This window comes from Rhineura floridana, chromosome 2 (assembly GCF_030035675.1).
Source record: "Rhineura floridana isolate rRhiFlo1 chromosome 2, rRhiFlo1.hap2, whole genome shotgun sequence".
NCBI lineage: Eukaryota > Metazoa > Chordata > Lepidosauria > Squamata > Rhineuridae > Rhineura > Rhineura floridana.
The window spans coordinates 87,006,614-87,024,485 of NC_084481.1; positions in this window are offsets into that span (position 1 = coordinate 87,006,614).

Below are 17,872 nucleotides of genomic sequence, written 5' to 3' on the forward strand. Positions count from 1 at the left end.
ATAATGACTTCTTCCTGCTCAGCATGAGATGCCTTTGTTGCTGATAATAGGAAATCAAGGTAGCTTACATAAGAGCTTTGGGCCTGCAGCAAGTAGATAGGGGCAGTAAGAATATGAAGCAAGCAGTTGCAGATTTGGGTGGAAAACAGACTGAAATATTGTCAGAAAGAAGGCAGAGATCAGGCAACTGTTGTGGAGAGCCTGCTGACAGGATGAAACATCCACCCTGATTGTTGAGAAACTGGAGGAAGTGGCTCACACAATCAGCCCCGTGGTCTGGCCCATCCCTGCAGTGGACTTATTGTCCAAACTCGGGTGTTCCCAAAAGAAAGGAGGAAGAGATTGGCTCGGTGACAAGAGAGGAGACAGGAGGGTGGGGGAAGGCAGGGAAAGCTGGGGACTAGGAGGAGAATGATTGCTAATAAGACAAGACGGGAAGCAAAGGTGTAGATGAATCAGAATCAGAATTAGGACAAGTAGAGACAGGGGGGACCTGTAAAGAATAGAGTCTGAACATTATAGTGGGCAAGAGAGAAGAGGAAGCAATAGACCTCAGCTCCATTGTAAATAATAGAATATGACAGGAACCCTGATCCTGTGGATGTTTACTCCAAAGTAAGTTTTCATGAACTCAGTAAGATGAGGAGGAACCTATGGCCCTCCAAATGTGGTTGGACTAGATCATTCCTGACCATTGGGCACGCTGGCTGGGGTTGATGGGAGTTGGAGTCCCTGCAGTAAAACATGCTGCCTAAGTAAGTAGGTGTAGAAACAAATAAATTCTCATGATTTCAATGTTTTTTTCAACCAATTAAAGAACACAACATACTCATATAGCACAAAAAGAGAATGTGGTAAACATCAGCGAGAGAGACAGAGGGGTCAAAAATAGTTTGAGTACCTCAGCTAGGATGATAATATACTAGGAAACATTAATGGATTTCCCCCAAAATATGGTGTTGCAAAAGGAGCAAACAGATCCAAGAACACTGTTGTGGTTCCGGTACATCTCCTGCGGCTTCCCAGAGGCAAATCCAATTTAGCACAGCTCACTTTAAAGCCTTTAAAATGGAGGACTTTCTTTCTCCCAGTGCATTAAGTGATAATGAAAATGACTTTTTAATGCTTTAAGCCTTAAATGTGATCACTCCACTGCCTTTCCTTCTCAGCAGCGGTCAGTAAGATGCACATTGGAGCCATGAATGCAGACTCACTTACTGCCTCTGCTCTCCTGTGGTAAATCTGGACATCCTCAGAATTGAAGGAGTGGGAAGACACAGCGTCAAGTCCCACAGTGCTACTAAGAGCTCTGTGGGTGCCTTTTGATAGGCTTGCCCAGGAGAAAGTGCTGTGCAAAAAGGTATTGTTTATTGTGGCTTCTATAGAATAGCAAAAACCCAAGTGTACAAAGCAGGTCAAAGATGGTTTACCTTCAGGTAAGCTCCTGTAGTAGTTCTTTCAGGTGTTCTTTGCAAACGGAAGTGTTCCACATTGTATGAGCTTATGCACTCATCCCATTCAATTTTATCCATTGATTGTCATATCAAGCCTGTTTAGTTCTAAGTAGCCGTAGTCCAGCATCTGAGCATGGCTCAAAGCAATTCACAAAGAGGTGTGTGCAGGACAATAGCCCCTTAGTCTGCTTACCCATACTGCACAATTTGAAACCTGGAAAATGTCTTGGGAAAAAGCAGGTGACTTGGTGCCTCACCAGGGCTTTTGTCTAGTGAGCAGGAAACCAGCCATGAAGATAAGGGGTGTGCATAACAAACCCTATCCATTCACTTTTGCAGATGGTTTCACAGCCCTACAAGCTGAAATTGCTTTTTTTCAGAACACTGCAGAAGTGAGATCTCAAGCACTGCTATCTTATAGCAAAGTTAAGTGGATGAATGGCGCAAAATATAATGTGCACACTGAACCTCTAAGAGCCATCGTAAACCTAGGAAATACGGCTTGGATCAACTGCATGTAAATAAATGCAGTTTGATTAACAGTACAATAAATCACTTTGACTTAAGGTCTGTCTATGTCCAAACTACAACAGATGATGATGATGAAAATGGAAATGGACTGCCTTCAAGTCAATCCCAACTTATGGTGACCCTATGAATAGGGTTTTCATGGTAAGCTGTATTCAGAGGTGGTTTACCATTGCCTTCCTCTGAGGCTGAGAGGCAGTGACTGGCCCAAGGTCACCCAGTGAGCTTCATGGCTGTGTGGGGATTCGAATCCTGGTCTCCCAGGTTCTAGTCCAACACTCTAACCACTACACCACACTGGCTCTCAATGATGATGATGATGATTCAATCTATTTCCCAATTCTAGCTCTTAATTATCAATACTTATGTAGCCATCCATGTACAAAAGGGAGGTATAAGGAAAACCAAGGAAACCTTAACATTTGCAGAAATATAGTTGTTTTTTAAAGGGGGTTCAGAAATACCCAAGATGACAACAGAAAACTGCCTGTACATGCCAGAGAGCAATGGGGAGAAAAGGGAGAAAGAGCAGGTAAACAATGGTCACTCCTTAGTTAGTTCTGCCTGAGGTCTTTGGAGGGGCTGATTGACAGCATCTCACTCTACTACATCTTCAGTGATTTGCAGCCATCATTCCACAGGAAAGGATGTTTCCCAGAACTGGAAAAATCACAGAAAAGGTTGTCTAAAAGGTTCTGAGGCTGAAATATCTACAGTGGGGGGGGGCATTTGAGATTTGGGGATAGGAATGATTTGTCGTGGGTTGATTATCTTTGCTCTAGTGGAAAGGGATGGAAACTCCTACACAGTTGTTGTGACTTGTTTAATTCTCACTCATTAACTTTCTTCAACCTTAATGAACTTACCTTTTATTTGTCCTTATCCCTGGACCATTATCACTTTCACAACAGTCCAGGAATGTTACTTTTTTTAAATTAGCTGCTGCTAATTAAAAATAAAATCAAGCTCTGAATGCCAGATGAGAAAGCACAAAAGCAAGCAGGAATTTCTTAAACCATTTTTTTTTCGCTGACAAAAGGAAACCAACCTGCCTTATGAACAATGGCCTTGAAAAAGGAGCTTTGGAATGCTTCTGAAATATGTCTCTTAATAAAATGACCATTTGAGTATTCATTGTATTATATACAGGTTGAGAATGCATTTCAGTCTTAAAAGCAGACAGCAAAAAAAGCAAACACTTCAGTGTGAAAAACCATGGGCTTCTTGCTTCCCAAATGACAGATGTATTATTATTTTTCCATTGCTCACTCTGATGCTTGCATAGCAAAACAGAACAAAAATGAAGTGCACTTCTTGAAAGCCTAATACAAATGGGAAGAAGACGAATGTCACTCTCAGTGTTCTCTTAAGGAAAACAAACAAATGGTATGACCTGAAAAGGCTTCTGATAAGTTCTCATGTAGATACAGACTCATGAAAAATATAGAAGTGTCCAAAAGTAAGGAAGAACGTGGACATAGAGTTCAAGGCACTTTCTCCTAGTGTCATAGATATTTCAGGATAAATAGAAGCATTTTAGTCTCAGAAGCCATGGAACAGCTATATACCTACATTGCCAGAGCACCTGTAATAATTCTGGGTCCACACATATAGACTAGAGGAATGGCTTGAAACAACTTTATTCTTCAGAGCATCTAGGACAAACTTGTGCAGCAATTTCTCCTGGATCATGTGACCTTAGGGCAAGTTCTTCAATTACCAACTTCTTAATACTAAGCGAATACCTCTAAATTATAAATTGTACCATTACAATGCATGGAAAACTCATTTTTGTGCATGGATAACTTTGCCATGGACATTTGAGAAAAGAGTTTGTAGCAGAATTGTGTATACACCATCCGGAATTTGTCCTCGCCCCCACTGCACCTTCCCTGGGTCTGACCCTGTATAAACATTGAGTCCCTCCCCAATTGTCCCCATGGACATCCCTGTTTGTGAGCCTGCTTAAGAACAAAAAGCCTTTTGGGGAGATAGTTTGTGGTTCATAAACCAAACAAATCCTACAAGACTATAATTGCCTAATACCTTCTGAAACTGATGGAAGTGTATTCCAGCTGTTTCATAAGAGCCAGCATTTTTTCCTGCTCTGCTCAGCATCTGTGTACCATGTTATCAAAAATGCTGAAATAAGAGATTCATTTCTAATAAAGCAGAGACATCACCTGATGCACCTGAAAGTCCTCTCTCTTTTTTATTCAAGAGCTACATCACTGTTCACTATACAAAGTCCTATCTCATGGGACTATTTGATACAGCAGCAGGACAAATGGATGGCTGCTTTATCTGGGGCGGCTCAGGACTTCATGGCCTCCATGGCAACCATGGGGCTGTCTCAATTTGCCACTGGCCCAACGCATGTGTCGGGGCACACTCTTGATTTGATCTTTGCCACTGGACATGGAGATGGTGATCTGGAGGTGGGGAGTTTTTTATCGACCCCATTGTCATGGACAGATCACCGCTTGCTGAAGTTTAGGCTTACAGCCACCCTTTCCCTCCGCAAGGGTGGAGGACCTATTAAGCTGGTCCGACCTCGGAGACTAATGGATCCTTTGGGTTTCCAAAGGGCTCTGGGGGATTTTCCGGCTGATAAGACTGGCGCTCCTGTCGAAGCCCTGGTCAAACTGTGGAATACGGAAATGACCCGGGCCGTGGACACAATCACTCCTGCGCGCCCTATCCCATGCAGAGCTCATGCAGCCCCGTGGTATACCCTGGAGCTGAGAGCGATGAAGCAAGAGAGGAGAAGGCTTGAGTGCAGATGGAGGCGTACTCCTGACGGATGCAACTATGCCTTGGTAAGTGCCTCCACTAAGTTGTATACAGAAGCAGTGAGGGCAGCAAAAAAGCAATACTTTGCTGATACTATTAAATCATCTCTCAACCACCCAGCAGAGCTCTTTAAAATTGTCCGAGGGCTTTTACATTCTAGCCCTCAGGATATTATAGAACCTTCAGAATCCCGCTGTAATGAGTTCGCTGGGCACTTCCAAGATAAAATCTCTTGCATCCGCCAGGACTTAGACTCCAATATTATGGCAGTTGTACCTAATGAGGTATCCGGAGCACGGTCTTGTCCTCATTTATTGGATGAGTTTCAGTTGGTACAGCTTGAGGACGTTGACAAGGTGCTTGGACTGGTGCGTGCAACCACCTCCGTACTGGATCCTTGCCCCTCTTGGCTAGTGAAAGCGGGCAGGGTTGGAACAGCCGGCTGGGCCAGGGAAGTGATAAATGCCTCCTTGAGAGACGGAGTGGTCCCTAGTTGCTTAAAAGAGGCAGTAGTGAGACCACTCCTGAAGAAACCTTCCCTGGACCCAGATAATTTGAACAACTATAGACCGGTAGCGAATGTTCCATTCCTGGGCAAGGTCTTAGAACGGGTGGTCGCTAGCCAGCTCCAGGTGCTCTTGGATGAAACCAATTATCTAGATCCGTTTCAATCCGGTTTTAGGCCCGGTTTTGGCACTGAAACAGCCTTGGTCGCCCTGTATGATGACCTATGTTGGGAGAGGGACAGAGGGAGTGTTACTCTGTTGATTCTCCTTGATCTCTCAGCTGCTTTTGATACCATCGACCATGGTATCCTTCTGGAGAGGCTCACGGAGTTGGGAGTTGGAGGTACTGCTTGGCAGTGGTTCCGCTCCTACTTGGTGGATCGTCTCCAGAGGGTAGGGCTTGGGGAGTATGGATCGATACCCTGGACTCTCCATTGTGGAGTCCCGCAGGGATCGGTCTTGTCCCCTATGCTTTTTAACATCTACATGAAGCCACTGGGTGCGGTCATCAGGAGCTTTGGAGTGCGTTGTCACCAGTATGCTGATGACACGCAACTCTATTTCTCCTTTTCATCTTCTTCATGTGAGGCTGTTAATGTGCTGAACCACTGCCTGGCCACGATAATGGACTGGATGAGAGCTAATAAACTGAGGCTCAATCCTGACAAGACTGAGACACTGTTGATGAGTGCCTTCTCTGACCAGATGGTGGATGTTCAACCTGTTCTAGATGGGGTTACACTCCCCCTGAAGGAACAGGTTCGTAGCTTGGGGGTTCTTTTCGATCCATTCCTGTCTCTCAAGGCGCAGGTGGCCTCGGTGGCATGGAATGCGTTCTACCACCTTCGGTTGGTAGCCCAGCTACGTCCCTATCTGGAAAGCGATGACCTCGCCTCAGTTGTGCATGCTCTGGTAACCTCTAGATTGGATTACTGCAATGCACTCTATGTGGGGCTGCCTTTGAAGACAGTTCGGAAACTACAGCTAGTGCAAAACGCAGCTGCTAGACTGCTGACGAGGACTAGGCACATATAACACCTGCTCTGGCTCGTTTGCACTGGCTACCTATCCATTTCCGGGCTAAATTCAAAGTGCTAGTTTTGACTTATAAAGCCTTACACGGCACGGGACCACAATACCTAGCGGAACGCCTCTCCCGATATGAACCTACCCGTTCACTACGTTCAACATCTAAGGCCCTCCTCCGAGTTCCGACTCACAGAGAGGCTCGGAGGGTCGTAACAAGATCTAGGGCCTTTTCAGTGGCTGCCCCCGAATTATGGAACAGTCTCCCCGATGAGGTCCGCCTGGCACCTACACTTCTATCTTTTCGGCACCAGGTGAAAACCTTTTTATTCTCCCAGGCATTTTAATCTATCTTTTATGCTTTTAACGTATATTAGGCTGTTTATTGTTTAATATTTATGCTCTTCTGTTTTTGTGATTTTATTGTATTTTATCCTATGTTGTGCACCGCCCTGAGAGGCTTCAGGCTGTGGGCAGTATATAAATCGAATAAAAAATAAATAAATAAATAAATAAATAAATGTTCATTCTAAATAGGAGCCTTTCACCATGGTTGATTTCATGTTTGCAGACAGGGCAGTTAAGAGTGACCCTGAGTCCAGTAACAGATCTTTGGTGAGATTTCTTGCTGTTTGAATGAATGAATGAATGAAACTTTATTTTACCCCGCCCTTTCTCCAAACTGGAACTGAGGGCGGCTTACAAATAAAACTACATGTAGTTAAAAACATAGAAAAACATACAATTAAAATACAATTAAACAATGCACAACTTTAAAACCTTAAAAGGCACTTAAAAATCTAAAAACAATTTAAAATAATATAAATAATAATATAAAACAATAAAACAAGCCTTGTAAAGCCCAATCCTAAACACCTTCTATCCCAAAAGCCTGTCTGAATAAAAAAGTCTTTACTTGCCGACGGAAGGATGGCAAGGAGGGGGCCATTCGTGCCTCCTTAGGAAGGGAGTTCCAGAACCTAGGAGCAGCCACTGAGAAGGCCCTATCTCGCGTCCCGACCAATTGCACTTGCGAGGGTGTTGGAACTGAGAGAAGGGCCTCTCCTGAAGATCTCAGGGCCTGGGCAGGCTCATACAGAGAGATACGGTCTGACAAATAGCCTGGACCTGGGCTGTATAGGGCTTTAAAGGTCAAAACCAGCACTTTGAATTGTGACCGGAAACAAACTGGCAGCCTGTGGAGCTGTTGTAACAAGGGAGTTGTATGGTCCCTGTAACCAGTCCCTGTTAACACTCTGGCTGCAGCTCTTTGTATCAGTTTAAGTTTCCGAACAGTTTTCAAAGGCAGCCCCACGTAGAGCGCGTTACAGTAGTCTAAACGGGATGTAACTAAGGCATGCATCACCATAGTCAAATCAGGCATTTCCAGGAACGGGCGCAGCTGTCAGCTCTACACTGCGTCAGCAGTGCCGGTGGGGGCTGGAAATTCCTGGGTGGTTGGCAGGGAAGCAAAGTCCTTAGCCGGCAGTCTGGCTATAAATCTGCCAGGTCTTAGGAGGAGGGAATCTGATAAGGGCCAGGCTTGTCCGAAGCGTACTTGCCGAGTCAGGAGTCCAGAAGCGAGGTCAGTAGAGGTCCGGGATCAAGTGCCAAGGGGTCAGTCCGAAAGAGGGTGCCAGGAAACTAGGAACACACAAGCCACGCCTGACGTTGCAGTCAGCAACAAGCTGCAGCCAAGGTGTGCCTTATAAAGAGCAAGGTTGACAGCAGGTGTGAGTCCTCAGCGTTTGGGCCTTAAGGAGACAGGCCTGCCTCTCTTCTGCCTGACCTTCTGCTGTCTATGTTCTGCAGGTGAGGGGGGAGTATCCTATTCACTGTCTGTGTCTGGCTGCAGGGACTCTGCTGTATCTGGGGTGCTCTGCAGCTGAGGGGGAGAAGGAGCTGGATTCTCAGGAGGTTCCTCCATGTCTCCTTCTGAGTCTGCTGCTCCTGGGTCTGCTGCTGTTACTCCCGAGTCGTCCTCATCTGAGGAGTCCTCTGACGGGGCCATGACAGCAGCTGGCGCACCAGTCTTAAATGGACAACGGCCGAGACCTGGGCCTCCAAGTTCAGAGCTGAGTCCAGGAGCACACCCAAACTGCGAACCTGTGTCTTCAGGGGGAGTGTAACCCCATCCAGCACAGGTTGAATCCCTATTCCCTGATCTGCCCTTTGACTGACCAGGAGCACCTCTGTCTTGTCTGGATTTAGTTTCAATTTGTTCGCCCTCATCCAGTCCATCACTGATGCCAGGCACTGGTTCAGGACCAGGACAGCTTCCTTGGCTTTAGGTGGAAAGGAGAAATAGAGTTGAATGTCATCTGCATACTGATGGCACCGAACCCCAAACCCCTGGACAACCTCTCCCAGCGGTTTCATATAGATGTTGAATAACATGGGGGACAAAACTGAACCCTGAGGGACCCCATAGGTCAACGGCCAAGGAGTCAAACAGGAGTCCCCCAGCACCACCTTCTGAGTTCGTCCCTCCAGAAAGGAATGGAGCCATCGTAACATGGTGCCCCCAAGTCCCATCCCAGCAAGGCGGTCCAGAAGGATACCATGGTCGATGGTATTGAAAGTCGCTGAGAGGTCCAGTAGAACTAACAGGGACATACTCCCCCTGTCCAGCTCTCTGCGAAGGTCATCCACCAAGGCGACCAAAGCTGTCTCTGTCCCGTAACCAGGCCTGAAACCAGACTGAAATGGATCCAGATAATCTGTTTCATCCAAGAATCTCTGGAGCTGGGTGGCCACCACACGCTCTATTACCTTGCCCAGAAACGGAATGTTGGAGACTGGCCGATAATTTCCCATTATAGAGGGATCCAGGGAGGACTTTTTCAACAAAGGTCGTACAACTGCCTCTTTTAGGCGCGATGGAATTCTGCCTTGTTGTAAAGAGGCATTAACTACTCCCCTCACCCACTCGGCCAGTCCCCCTCTGGCACTTTTGATAAGCTAGGAAGGGCAAGGATCCAGCAGACATGTGGTGGCTCTCACCTCTCCAAGGATCTTGTCCACATCCTCGGGCTGTACAAATTGAAAGGAATCCATTATTATTGGACAAGGAGGGGCCAAAGTTACATCCCCTGAGACTGTATCAATTTTAGCGTCCAAGTCAGAGCGAATCTGAGCGACTTTATCTGCAAAGTGCCGTGGAAATTCTTGACAGCGGGCTGTTGAGTGGTCTATATTACCCTCCTGGGGGCCAGAGTTTAAAAGACCCCTGACCACTCGAAACAGCTCTGCTGGACGGCTCTTCTTAGCCCGCACTGCCATGGAGTAGGCCTTCAGATAGGCTCTAGCCCGTGTTCGGTCAGACTCGCACCGAGTCTTCCGCCAATGTCCCCGTGTTATTTGTTTCATTGCCGCCAGCTCCCTGGTAAACCAGGGAGCTGGTTTGGCTCCACTCGGTAAGAGGGGACGCTCAGGAGCAATCGTGTCCACCACCCTGGTCATTTCCCCATTCCAGAGGTCAACCAGGGCTTCGACAGAATCACCTGCCACGGTGACAGGAAAATCCCCAAGAGCCATCAGAAAACCATCCGGATCCATCAGCCTCCTGGGGCGGACTATCCTAATCGGTCCCCCACCCCTGCAGAGGTTCTGAGTCCCAGTAAGTCTAAACCCAACCAGGTAGTGATCTGTCCATGACAACAGAACTATAGAAAGTTCCTCCACACACTGTTTGCTTGGTTAAAGATGAGAAAATCTGTCATTTTCCCAAACAGCTGCTGTTTCACTTCCATTCCTGCAATAACAAGCATAGTTGTCTGTCAGGTTGTAGTCTGCAAAAGACATGGCTTTAATGTTGGGGAAATTGCGAGATTGATAGTCCCATTGGAGGTACACAGCACATTAGGTCAGGTTCTTCTTGAATTGCAGGAGCACCACAAAGCTTTAATATCAATGAGCTGCCCCTACCAACTCATTAGCCATCAAGAAAGCAAAAAGAGGTGAGTACCCTACACCTGCAAGGATTATTAGGAGACTGCATGCTATGAAACACTTGGTAGGTTAATTCCGGGTCCTCTTCTTGTAGCGTATCAGCATAGCCTGCAGCTGTTTTCATAGGTCATTTTATACATTTGGGGCATTTTGCACAACTGATTGTCTGGCATATCCCATACTGTTTCAGAGTGTTCCCTTAACCATCAGGAGCAACTTTTCAGGGGACACAAGGGGCAGGACAGGGTAGAGAGGACTGGCAAAAATTCAGTGTCCTGCCATGCATGAGCATTACCCCAAGGCCACCACTGCATACAACCCTAGATGTCTCCAAAACTCTGGTGTGTTTCATGTGGTGCCGATCAATCACCATTTACTCAGAGTGCTTCAGATCTGACAGACCAATAGGTATATCAGTTTTGAGCCACGTAAAAACTGGATACAGCATGTTGGGTCTAAAAAGAAGCTACAAACAAGTTAAGGTATATTTACACTCTAAGACAGGGGTAGCCAGAAATTGTCCAGACACTCCCATCAGCCCCATTTGGCTTGGCCAGTGGCCAGGAACGATGGGAGTTGTAGTCCATAACATCCAAAGGAACCATGTCGGCTATACTCTCTTTGAATTAGCAACACATTATATAATGTATAAGAACACACATAGTGCACAATCAAGTCAAGTGAAACATTTTAAGTCCTAATGGAAAAACTGAGCATGCAGTTGACTATCTGTCTGAAATCAATAGGAAACTTTAGTTGGATCATGCTCATACAGCATTAAGAATTTATAGTGTGGGATTTCAAATGCACTAGTTAAAAGACTGAGGTTCTACAAAGCAGTACATCAATGCAAGGGGTGTCTATTGGATCCAAGATTCACCTTGTATCTGTATCTATACTTGGGGAAAAAAACCCAATCTGTTTCTGAGTCTCTCTGTGCACTCTCCAATTCGTTCTATCCTCCAAGTTTCAAAATGATCTGTATAAAATGAAGCTCTGTGTTTTCCGTTCACTTTCATGGAGAATCTAAAAGTGGCTATATTTTTTCTCCTTTTGGCCAAAATGGATAAAAATTTAGGGCTGTGAGAGTCCCTCCAAGTGAATTATGCCTGCCAAATTGTAGACAGATACATCCGGGGGGATGGGGTTGTGCAGGACATCTGTAGTTTGATTTAATAAAAACAAAAGCAAAGGAGAAATCTATAACCTTTTTTTCCTGCCAGAATTACACACAGTTTGCAGACATGGCCATGCCATCTTAGGGGATGAAGCCTGCCAAATTTCTGAGCGAAAGCTGTAGTGGTTATTCTGCAAGGGCATACATTATCATTTTTGCTTGGGTACAGCAGAAATATTAGGGGACATGGAGGTGGTGGAAGAAAGAGCATGGGTTCAGAAAATGCATGGGGCAGACAAAATATAATACACCTGGCAATTATCCTGATACCTCAAGGGTCATTTGTGGGGATGGAATTCTCCTCTCTCCCATGGATTTTTGGGGATACATCTTTTTCTCCTGGGAGAGAGATTTCTCCATTGATCTGCATAGATCAACAGAGTGATGGGAAAATCTCGAGGAAAGGCTGGGGTGGAAAACATGTGACCTGTTACCCCCCAAAGGTCATTAGCAGGGGTGGGCTTCTACCTCCTACCATATTTTGGGGGATACTGTATAATGGAAGTTTCTCAATTGACTTCCAAAGGGGAAGGCATAGATTAATGTAAAAAATAAATTCAATTTTTAATCCTTGCCCCAAATCGCCCTGATTAGGGTGCCATGCGGAAATAATTCACTGTGATTAATAGCTAGACCTGTCAGTCAAAATGAAAGATTGCCCCCTCCCCTCTTGAGCTCTGGGTATTCCCCCAGTCAGCTTAGTTTTGCTTCTCAGGTGGGAAAATTTAAAAATGTGCATCTTTTTTCAGAGAGTTGAAATTATGGAGTCACTTGGCAGCTCAGCAAGTCCCTGATCTGCCTTGAGAAGCCTTGTTAACAGCGTGATCGAATCTTCTCCCAATCACCTCAAGTTGCCTCATAATTTGAGGTGCATACAGAGCCGAAGCACACCCCTAATCAATACAAAAAGAAACCAAGCATTGTTTAATGTGAGACCCATGCAACCTGCAAATCCATTCTGTCTTGAGTCAATATTATACAGCCACAAGAGTGGCTGTATACTATAGCCAGCATGGATTTTTCACATTCCGCAATGTTAAATTGAAAATACCCCCATGCCGTTCTGATGCTTCCCATAAGCTCATTTCAAAATAAAACCTTACAAAACTTATCGTCCTGAACTCAGAAACGCTTGCTTAATCACCCTGTGAATTTTCATGGTGATACACAAAATAGTCAGAGAGAATCAAGACTTCAAAGTGTAAAAAGAGAGAAAAAATCCAGAACCCCTCTGGACTTTTTTCTGTCAGAGTTCTCAAAATTTGTTGAAATTCATAAAAAATCAGCCATGTTCACAGAGTACCTGGAATCCTATTACTGACCTTGCCCCATATTCTGACCATCATCTTCTGCAGTTGAAAAGTTAAAAAAAAATGCCTGGCTGATTTTTAATTAATTTAAGAAATTTTGGCTTGACCTCAATAATAGTGTTGGGCATGCTCAGTAAGAACCAACTGTCAGGGTTCTAAAAGCCAGACTCACAGCTGCTTGGCTTGCCTAATCAGGGTGCCACACCCACACCAGACTTTGATTTCACTTGAGACAGTCATGGCTTCCCCCAAAGAATCCTGGGAAGTGTAGTTTGTGAAGGGTGCTGAGAGGAGACTCCTATTCCCCTGACAGAGCTCCAGTGGCCAGACTGGTTTAACAGTCAGCCACTCTAATTGAAGGTCTGTGAGGGGAACAGGGCATCTCCTAGCAACTCTCAGCACCCTTCACTTCCCAGAATTCTTGGAGAGAAGCCATGACTCCTCAAAGTGAAATAAAGGCCTGGTGTGGATGTGGCCAGGGACAGCTTTGGTTTACATTTGGGTGGGAGGCTACAAGTGCCTGCTGTAGAATAAAAAGGTGGGGGAAACCCTGAAAAGCAATTATACAGTTCACAATGTTTTCCTTTTGGAAAGGAAAGGGGCTTTCCCTCTGCCCTGTGCCCAGCCACCCAATCTCCTCCCTTCCCACTGCTTCTACCCACCCTGCCCCTTCCCCACATAAGTGTTGTACTACAACCTGGGAGACCAGGGTAAGAATCCCCACACAGCCATGAAGCTCACTGGGTGACCTTGGGCCAGTCACTGCCTCTCAGCCTCAGAGGAAGGCAATGGTAAAACCGCCTCTGAATACCATTTACCATGAAAACCATATTCAAAGGGTTGCCATAAGTCAGGATCGACTTGAAGGCAGTCCATTTCCATTTTCAAACATGATTGCACAGAAATAAATCCCATTGAATTCAAAAAGTATGCAAATGATCAAACCCACACTCTGTTCTCCTCCCTGCTATCCCCTCCCTCTTCTCCCTTCCCTCTCCTTTCCTTTTCCCTCCCTCTCCATCCCTATCCCTTTCCAATCACCTTCTTCCCCTTTCTTCTCCTTCCCCTCCCCTTCCTCCTCCCCATGGTCAATTTTACCTATCTTAAGCATGATTGCACGGGAGTAAATATAATTGAACTCTATAAGCATGCTAATGTTCAAACCTGCCCTCCCCTCCCCCTTCCTTTGCCCCCCTACAATCTGCTCCTTCCCCTTCCCCCTCCCCTCCTCCTCCCTCATGGTCAGTTTTACCTATCCTAACCAGAAATAAATCCCATTGAACTCAATAAGCATGCAAATGATCAGACCTGCCTTTCTCTCTCCTCTACCTCCCTCCTCCACTCTCCTTTCCCTTCTTCCTCCTCCCCTGCCCACTCCAGCCCTCCCTCCCTCCCCCCCGGTCAGTCTTACCTATCCTAAGCATGATTGCATGGGAGTAAATCCCACTGAACTCAATAAACATGCAAATGATCAAACTTGTCCTCCTCCCCTCCCCCTCCTCCCTTCCCCCCCTTCTCCCCTTCCCATCCCCTATGATCAGTTTCACCTATCCTAAGCATGATTGCAGGGGAGTAAATCTCACTAAACTCAATAAGCATGTAAATGATCAATCCATTCTCCCAAAATCACTAATAGGCAAAAAACCTTGCAGTTTAATAACGTACCTATAGCCCACAGATATTTCTATCAAACTTTAAAAAGCAGAGAAATTGGGCAGCTATAGTGAATGTACTAGGGGAGCAGGAGACCTGACCTCTTCTCTGAGATATTGGACTGCCCTACAAAGTTGTCAAAATGCAAACACAATTTGGGTTCGTCTTTCAGAGTCCAATCCACTTGCTCTGTAGCTTGGAAGAATTTGGTAACATGTGCCTCTGAGCATATGGTGAGTGGTGGCAACACCTGCCATCTCCAAAGATGGAGAATTATATTTTTGTATGTTTGTTCATGTTCTTCTTACTTTGCTTCTTTCCTGTGTTACTATTGTTTCTACAGAGAATCTAATTTATAAAATTTTACTTCCCTCGTTATTCATCCTAGAAAACTGTGTCAAATTTATTTTTATTAATTTCAAAGCCTTTTTATTGGTCAGTGTCATATGATGGTGAAGACAGACTTTTGTGTTTCAAATTGGAGGTTATGTTCTATTTCTATTTGTGTGCATTAACAGTTGAACCTGAAACTGTAGCTTGATGTAAAATCAGACTGATTACAATACAGGCATACCCCACTTAACATTGCCCCGCTTAACGTTGCCTCGGTATAATGTACATGCTCCATTCGTCCCCATACCCCGCTTAACATTCGCGCGCTTCGCAATAACGTATACTTTATTGGCATGGCGCCACTGCCATCTAGTGGTGATTGTGTGCAGTACAAGTGAAGACAATTGCTTCACTTAAAGGTTATTTTCACTTGAAGTATACTCTCTGGTCCCATTGCATACGTTAAAGCAGGGTATGCCTGTATGTTGCTACTTCAGCAATGACTCTAGCTGTTGGAAAAAAGAGGATGCATGCTTTCAGCTTGCTATGTTTAAACCACTTCATTTAAGGCAAGGTGGGCACGGTCAATTAAAAACATAGAGCACACCTAGAATTTTGCTAGAATATGTTTCACCTCCCACTGTTTTATCTTGCGAAAACTGAGACACTCCTGATGTCCACTGGAGACTATTCCACAGAATAGTCAGTGCCATTATTCCACAATTATTTTTGGACTTTTTTAGTGTAAATTTTGCAAAGTGTTGCTGTACTTCACATATTCACAGAAATAGACACAAAAGAAAATGATTTCCTATAGGAAACTTCACTAAAATTGCAAAGTAAATCAGACATATTTAAAGAGACCATCTGAACTATATCAACTGTCTTAATAATATTGTTTCCTCCGTGCTAAAAGAAGATCAGCACAGCACATGTCTTTTCTATTATTTGAGTGATTGCAGGTGTTGCCACCACTCACCATATGCTTAGAGGCATATGTTACCAAATTCTTCCAAGCTACACAGCAAGTGGATTTAACTGTGAAAGACCAACCCAAATGGTGTTTGCATTTTGACCAATTTGTAGGGCAGTACAACATCTCAGAGAGGAGGTCAGGTCTCCTGCTCCCCTGGTGCATTCACTATAGCTGCCCAATTTCCCTGCTTTTTAAAGTTTGATAAAAATATCTGTGGGCTATAGGTAAGTTCTTAAACCGCAAGGTTTTTTGCCTATTAGTGAATTGTGCATATGTTTGGCCATACTGCATGTAGTGATACACTTTGTTAGAACCAGCCCTAATAGCAGCACACACAGTAAAATGGCCCAGTGCCTTTAAATATGAGGCACAATTATAGTGTTTTGTTTATTTGTCTGTTTACCTATCTATTATCCATATATGTATCTCTCTTAACTACAGAGGAAAGGTTTATCTGAGAATCTTGCTGAGGGAAAGGGATTTACTATACCCATCTGGGGTGGGGATAGTGAATAAAAATGATCAATTCCTAAAGGGGGTTTAAAGCAACAGTGGCTGTCCTTCTTCAGCTTTATGGAGGTTATAAGTCTCTCCAGAATGATCTTCAGAGCACTATTAAAAAGGCTCTTTTAGCCTGCCTGGTTCCCTGAAAATAGATCCTCGTCCATTGACTGCACTAAGACAGCAGAAAATTCCTTTACAGAAATATCCACTCAGCATATCTCTCCAGAAACCTCTACTTTGCCACCAACCTATTTAGAGGGCAAGCAATAACAAAACATTCTCCATAAGGCAGAATGGTAGACAAGGTTCAATGGACTCATGGAGGCGGGCATGCTCAAAGGCCCCACCTCCAACATCATTATGCCCATTACAGTTCCCTTGACCATCATACATTCAGCAGAAGGTCTAAAGGAGAGTCTATGCATGTACTTCCCTATGCACATTAGGGATGGGATCCGTTGGCTGGTGCTGGTTCACAAGGATTCCATTGACCTAACAGTCTGGTGTTGATTCAAGTTCATTCTTTTTTTTTTTTTTACTAGCATTTATTAGTCGCTTTTTTTCAACAATAGAACTCAAAGCGACTTAGAAAAAGGAAGCAAGAACACAATAATTGAAATAGCTTGCAACAAAAGCAAACAATTACAAAACAATTTCAAACAAAATAATACAACCATAATAGAAAAAATAACAAATAGCAAATATTACAACAATACTAAAACTATTTCCACACTATAAATATAACATATTATAGAAGGCCACATTACACATCCAATCAATACTGCAAGAGTAGAAGAAAAATTAAAGCAGTTTCAACTTAGCTACTAGAGCACCCTAACCATGATGTTATATGCAGTCTCATTCTTTCTAACAACAGAAAGCCTCTTTAATCTCCACCAGTCTCCATCAGCCGCCACCCTAGCTCTTCCCAGCGGCCTGATCTCAAGCAGCAGCGTCAAGTGGCATAGAGTGGCCGACGGTGCCTTCATGTCTCCAGGGGAGTCCTGCTCGCAGATCCACCAAAGCAGAGGAGCTCCTCAGTGGCGCCAGGCAACAGGCAACGAAGACGAGCATGGGGGGCAGGCCGAGAACTGCCACCACTGTCACTATCTCCCCTCATGTGTTGGAAAGGCGTACCTGTTGAGGTTGTAGTTGACAGCTTGACTCAGTAAGCTCTCTTGCTTCTTCACCTGCCACATGCAGAAATAATGCTGACTGGAGTCTCCAACTTTCTTATCTGCTCTACTTGCAATGCAGTACAATTCAAACTAGGGTTGCCAGGTTGCTTTGTCTGCTACCTGCTGCTTTTACTGATCCATTTTTCCATCACAAAATATATTGATCTTAATATTGATATTTTAAGGAAAAATCAATAATTTTAAAGGAAAAAATCAATATTTTGAAAGGAGATATCAACAAATGAAAAGAAATATCTGTTTAAAAATCCATTTTCAAAAATAGCCACAGAAAATTGCTATGTAAAAATTGAATCAGCAGTGATAGAGAATAACCAAATTAATGGAAAATTCAGTAGCAAATCTGAATTAGGTAGAATTCTAGCACATAGCCTTTGCTAAGTGTGCAAACATCAGGAGGCAGAGGCAGTGGACACAGTGATATTGGGGGAGGGGTGAAGCCACTGGGCATGGCCTCACTCTCCT